Source organism: Salvelinus sp. IW2-2015, unplaced genomic scaffold (assembly GCF_002910315.2).
Source record: "Salvelinus sp. IW2-2015 unplaced genomic scaffold, ASM291031v2 Un_scaffold4520, whole genome shotgun sequence".
Lineage (NCBI taxonomy): Eukaryota > Metazoa > Chordata > Actinopteri > Salmoniformes > Salmonidae > Salvelinus > Salvelinus sp. IW2-2015.
This window is the reverse complement of record NW_019945790.1, coordinates 13273-19511: the sequence shown is the minus strand read 5'-3', so window position 1 is coordinate 19511 and position 6239 is coordinate 13273. Positions and strand designations below refer to the sequence as shown.

Sequence of the window (6239 nt, the reverse complement as noted above, 5' to 3'; positions counted from 1 at the left end):
TGGTATAGTCTTAAACCAATGTTTAGATTACCCCCCCTCTCATATGATGAGTGGTATAGTTTAAACCAATGTTTAGACTTACCCCCCCTCTCATATGATGAGTGGTATAGTCTTAAACCAATGTTTAGACTTACCCCCCCCTCTCAATATGATGAGTGGTATAGTCACGCCCCTGACGACTTAGAGAGCCTTTTTATTTCTATATTTGGTTAGGTCGGGGTGTGATTTGGATGGGCATTCTAGTTTTTCTATTTCTTTGTTGGCTCCCAATCAGAGGCAGCTGTCTATCGTTGTCTCTGATTGGGGATCATACTTTTTCCACCTTTAGTTTGTGGGATCTTGTTTGTGTGTAGTTGCTTTCTGCACTGCATGTAGCTTTACGTTCGTTTTGTATTTTGTTGTTTTTTCGGTGTCATTTAAATAAAAGTAAAATGTACGCCTACCACGCTGCACCTTGGTCCAATCCATCTCTAAATGAACGTGACAGGTATAGTCTTAAACCAATGTTTAAAGACTTAACCCCCCCATCATGTGATGAGTGGTATAGTCTTAAACCAATGTTTTAAAGACTTAACCCCCCACCCTCATGTGATAAGTGGTATAGTCTAAAACCAATGTTTAAAGACTAACCTCCCTTCCAATATATTTCAGGATGATGTAGAAGACACCCCCCCCCAAGAAGTCCCAGCATGTCACATCAGCATCCAGCTTGCAGGATCAGGTACTGTATAGGCTATTAGCTAAAGTAAGGTGCATTCTGACACACATCCCTAGAGGTTCCATTACTTAATGACCACAATCTGTTTTCTTTCTAGAGCGATACTGAAAACAAAATGAACGGCGAGCTGTGGACTGGGTATGTAGTCTACTGTGTGTAATGCTGAAGGCTTGTAGCATGGTGAACTGGGTATGTAGTCTACTGTGTGTAATGCTGAAGGCTTGTAGCATGGTGAACTGGGTATGTAGTTACTGTGGGTAATGCTGAAGGCTTGTAGCATGGTGAACTGGGTATGTAGTCTACTGTGGGTAATGCTGAAGGCTTGTAGCATGGTGAACTGGGTATGTAGTCTACTGTGTGTAATGCTGAAGGCTTGTAGCATGGTGAACTGGGTATGTAGTCTACTGTGTGTAATGCTGAAGGCTTTGTAGCATGGTGAACTGGGTATGTAGTCTACTGTGGGAATGCTGAAGCTTGTAGCATGGTGAACTGGGTATGTAGTCTACTGTGGGTAATGCTGAAGGCTTGTAGTATGGTGAACTGGGTATGTAGTCTACTGTGTGTAATGCTGAAGGCTTGTAGCATGGTGAACTGGGTATGTAGTCTACTGTGTGTAATGCTGAAGGCTTGATGCATGGTGGCTGGGTAATGTAGTCTACTGTGTGTAATGCTGAAGGCTTGATGCATGGTGAACTGGGTATGTAGTCTACTGTGGGTAATGCTGAAGGCTTGTAGCATGGTGAACGGTATGTAGTCTACTGTGGGTATATGCTGAAGGCTTGTAGCATGGTGAACTGGGTATGTAGTCTACTGTGTGTAATGCTGAAGGCTTGTAGCATGGTGAACTGGGTATGTAGTCTACTGTGTGTAATGCTGAAGGCTTGATGCATGGTGGACTGGGTATGTAGTCTACTGTGTGTAATGCTGAAGGCTTGATGCATGGTGAACTGGGTATGTAGTCTACTGTGTGTAATGCTGAAGGCTTGATGCATGGTGGACTGGGTATGTAGTCTACTGTGTGTAATGCTGAAGGCTTGTAGCATGGTGAACTGGGTATGTAGTCTACTGTGGGTAATGCTGAAGGCTTGATGCATGGTGAACTGGGTATGTAGTCTACTGTGGGTAATGCTGAAGGCTTGTAGCATGGTGAACTGGGTATGTAGTATACTGTGGTAATGCTGAAGGCTTGATGCATGGTGAACTGGGTATGTAGTCTACTGTGTGTAATGCTGAAGGCTTGTAGCATGGTGAACTGGGTATGTAGTCTACTGTGGGTAATGCTGAAGGCTTGTAGCATGTTGAACTGGGTGTGTAGTCTACTGTGTGTAATGCTGAAGGTCTTGTAGCATGGTGAACTGGGTATGTAGTCTACTGTGTGTAATGCTGAAGGCTTGATGCATGGTGAACTGGGTATGTAGTCTACTGTGTGTAATGCCTGAAGGCTTGATGCATGGTGAACTGGGTATGTAGTCTACTGTGTGTAATGCTGAAGGCTTGATGCATGGGAACTGGGTATGTAGACTACTGTGTGTAACGCTGAAGGCTTGATGCATGGTGAACTGGGGTATGTAGACTACTGTGTGTAACGCTGAAGGCTTGATGCATGGTGAACTGGGTATGTAGACTACTGTGGTAATGCTGAAGGCTTGTAGCATGTTGAACTGGGTGTGTAGTCTACTGTGTGTAATCTGAAGGCTTTGTAGCATGGTGAACTGGGTATGTAGTCTACTGTGTGTAATGCTGAAGGCTTGATGCATGGTGAACTGGGTATGTAGTCTACTGTGTGTAATGCTGAAGGCTTGATGCATGGTGAACTGGGTATGTAGTCTACTGTGTGTAACGCTGAAGGCTTATGCATGGTGAACTGGGTATGTAGACTACTGTGTGTAACGCTGAAGGCTTGATGCATGGTGAACTGGGTATGTAGACTACTGTGTGTAACGCTGAAGGCTTGATGCATGGTGAACTGGGTATGTAGACTACTGTGTGTAACGCTGAAGGCTTGTAGCATGGTGAACTGGGTATGTAGACTACTGTGTGTAACGCTGAAGGCTTGATGCATGGTGAGATATAATAGTTGTGATGACTTGTTGAGTAGTTCTAGATATCACTGAAAACCCTTTAGTAGTAGTAGTGTATTTTGTTTGGCATGGTTTGTGAACGTGGGGTGTAATTTGACTTGATCGTCCAATGAGGCACTACTTCTCAATATTTATTATTCCTTTTCTTCAAGGAAGCAGATGTTATTCTAAGGGACACCTGGAGGCAGCAAAGGTGGTGTGAACTCCCAACAGATGTTCTTCTAAGGGACACCCTAGAGGCAGCAAGGTGGTGTGAACTCCCAAACAGATGTTCTTCTAAGGGACACCCTAGAGCAGCAAGGTGGTGTGAACTCCCAACAGATGTTATTCTAAGGGACACCCTGGGCGCAAGGTGGTGTGAACTCCCAACAGATGTTCTTCTAAGGGAACCCTAGAGGCAGCAAGGTGGTGTGACTCCAACAGATGTTCTTCTAAGGGACACCCTAGAGCAGCAAGGTGGTGTGAACTCCCAACAGATGTTCTTCTAAGGGACACCCTAGAGCAGCAAGGTGGTGTGAACTCCCAACAGATGTCTTCTAAGGGACACCCTAGAGGCAGCAAGGTGGTGTGAACTCCCAACAGATGTTCTTCTAAGGACACCCTAGAGGCAGCAAGGTGGTGTGACTCCAACAGATGTCTTCTAAGGGACACCCTAGAGGCAGCAAGGTGGTGTGAACTCCCAACAGATCTCTTCTAAGGGACACCCTAGAGGCAGCAAGTGGTGTGAACTCCACAACAGATGTTCTTCTAAGGGACACCCGAGGCAGCAAGGTGGTGTGAACTCCCACAGATGTCTTCTAAGGGACACCCTGGAGGCAGCAAGGTGGTGTGAACTCCCAACAGATGCTCTTCTAAGGGACCCCTAGAGGCAGCAAGGTGGTGTGAACTCCCACAGATTTCTTCTAAGGGACACCCTGGAGGCAGCAAGGTGGTGTGAACTCCCAACAGATGTTCTTCTAAGGGACACCCTAGAGGCAGCAAGGTGGTGTGAACTCCTAACAGATGCTCTTCTAAGGGACACCCCAGAGGCAACAAGGTGGTGTGAACTCCAAACATTTAAAGGCACCGTTTCCCTCCATAGTGTAATTGGGATGGACGGGGAAGACCGCATTACAACCCTTAAACAACTACAGTTGTATGATGGCCTGGATGAAGAGGAAAATATTATCCTGAAGGAACCATTCGTGTTACAGAGAGATGATGAGATGTTCTATGGGGAGGCAGCAAGAACATTACTGTCTCTTCTGAGGAGCGTGAAGCCATTTTTGAGGAGTGGTCAAACCATGGTTTTGTCTGCTGTGTTAATTGTTTCAGTTGTTAATTGTGTTGTTTAGTAAAGATGATGTAGAAGTCACCCGAGTCTCTGATCTCTTTACTGGAGCTGGTATAACTTAATGTAAAAATATATTCAGCTTGTCAGTATGTCTATATGGTATAGTATGTCTCCATTCTCATGAGGGATGTAAATAGCATTATAAATCAGGACAGGTAGTAACTGTGTGTGTGTATATATACAGTATATGCTCAATGAAATAATATAATTACAAAGTTATAACATTTATCAACACTTTTAACAGTACATGACATACACAAGTCTGTTGTTCACTGCAACAATATGAGTAGCTAGTCTCAAATATAGCATGAAGTAAGAAGTGTTACAACACATCTGCTGGTGTCGCTTTATATAATATTTCTTACGATCTTCAAAAATGAAATATGTCTGTATTCAACGTGTGTGTTTGTGTTCGTGTTCAGTGTGTGTTTGTTCAGTTTGTGTTCAGTGTGTGACTGTCAAAATTCAGATGGTCAAAAAAAGTGGGCGGGGCCAACCGTTTGACTCTGCCCACATTGCACCCTGCAGTCAGGGGGACTTGTGCAGCTCAGAAAGCTACTCTATTGTTTCTGTTTTTCAGGGACAAGAAATGTGTCCTACCTAGGTTACAACAACACAATGTAATGAAGAATGTTATTATTGTTTTCAAGTGAGTACAACACTCTAGTCTGGGCTGTAAACTGCTGTGAATAGCCTATGTTATTTGAATAACCACTCAAAAGCCTGGAGTTTTGAATGAATATTCATCACTTCAAAATAAGTGCATCTAGCCTGCCTGACTGGGAACCCATTTGGATCAGTTATGTTTTATTTTTTATTCAGCAGTTTAGCCTACACGGTCTAGGCACATTAACAGGACAGTAATATGATGTATCAGCTAACAGAAACATGGTAATACAGGGATTTCTAGTGGGGCACATGAATTATGATAATACCCATTGAGGAAGTTGTATCCATCTTTTCCGAGTTTTAAAAGAGTTTTAAAATTAGGTGGATAAGTAACTGCTCAAAAGCAACTGGCTACTGACGGGGAATGTTCACATATGCATATGGCAGCATGTTCGATTGTGCGTCAAGAATTCAGCATAGCAAGTTTGTATGAAGGTCTGGTTATCTAATGGGTAAATAGTTCAATAGTAATATCCTCTAAAACGCTCTGGTGACAAGGAACCTTTGCTGCCCTGTTTCCAGTTGTCCACATGGAGAACCTATTCAAGTAAGCAAATACATTTCGAAAATGTAAAAAAACAACGTATTATTAGCTAACTAGCAACATTGCAGGCTAACTCAAATTAGCTGCTAAATGAGCTAACGACGTTAGCTAACGTTAGTTGGCTAGCCTACAAGCCCTCGGTTCAGCCTCTCTCAGCCTATTGCGGACAGTCTGAGCACTGATGGAGGGATTGTGCGTTCCTGGTGTAACTCGGGCAGTTGTTGCCATCCTGTACCTGTCCCGCAGGTATGAAGTTCGGATGTACCGATCCTGTGCAGGTGTTGTTACACGTGGTCTGCCACTGCAAGGACGATCAGTTTTCCGTCCTGTCTCCCTGTAGCGTTGTCTTAGGCGTCTCACAGTACGGACAGTGCAATTTATTGCCATGGCCACATCTGCAGTCCTCATGCCTCCTTGCAGCATACCTAAGGCACGTTCACGCAAATGAGCAGGGCCCCTGGGCATCTTTCTTTTGGTGTTTTTCAGAGTCAGTAGAACGTTCTCTTTAGTGTCCTAGGTTTTCGTAACTGTGACCTTAATTGCTTACCGCCAGTAAGCTGTTAGTGTCTTAACGGCTGTTCCACAGGTGCTTGTTCATTAATTGTTTATGGTTCATTGAACAAGCATGGGAAACAGTGTTATAACCCTTTACAATGAATATCTGTGAAGTTATTTGTTTTTTTACGAATTATATTTGCAAGACAGGGTCCTGAAAAAGGGACGTTTTCTTCTTTAAATACAGAGGGTACACTAACCCTAACCCCCCTTATATTTTCCTTAATTTTGTCACTAGAGTCAAATACTTTCTGTGGCACACATCAGTCAAATACTTTCTATAGAACAAACTTCGTCAGGATAGGCAACCGAAATGAATAATGAATGTATGTGTGTTAT

The 6239-nt window shown here is 43.6% G+C and overlaps 1 long non-coding RNA gene across 1 annotated transcript; it reads left to right on the top strand.

Annotated features, from left to right (window-relative positions):
* Nucleotides 1–766: 766 nt before the first annotated feature.
* Nucleotides 767–3175, top strand: LOC139026353 (uncharacterized). The gene is made up of 3 exons (XR_011478131.1): nucleotides 767–856; nucleotides 2952–3046; nucleotides 3101–3175. It is a non-coding gene; the product is annotated as an uncharacterized lncRNA (long non-coding RNA).
* Nucleotides 3176–6239: the final 3064 nt, after the last annotated feature.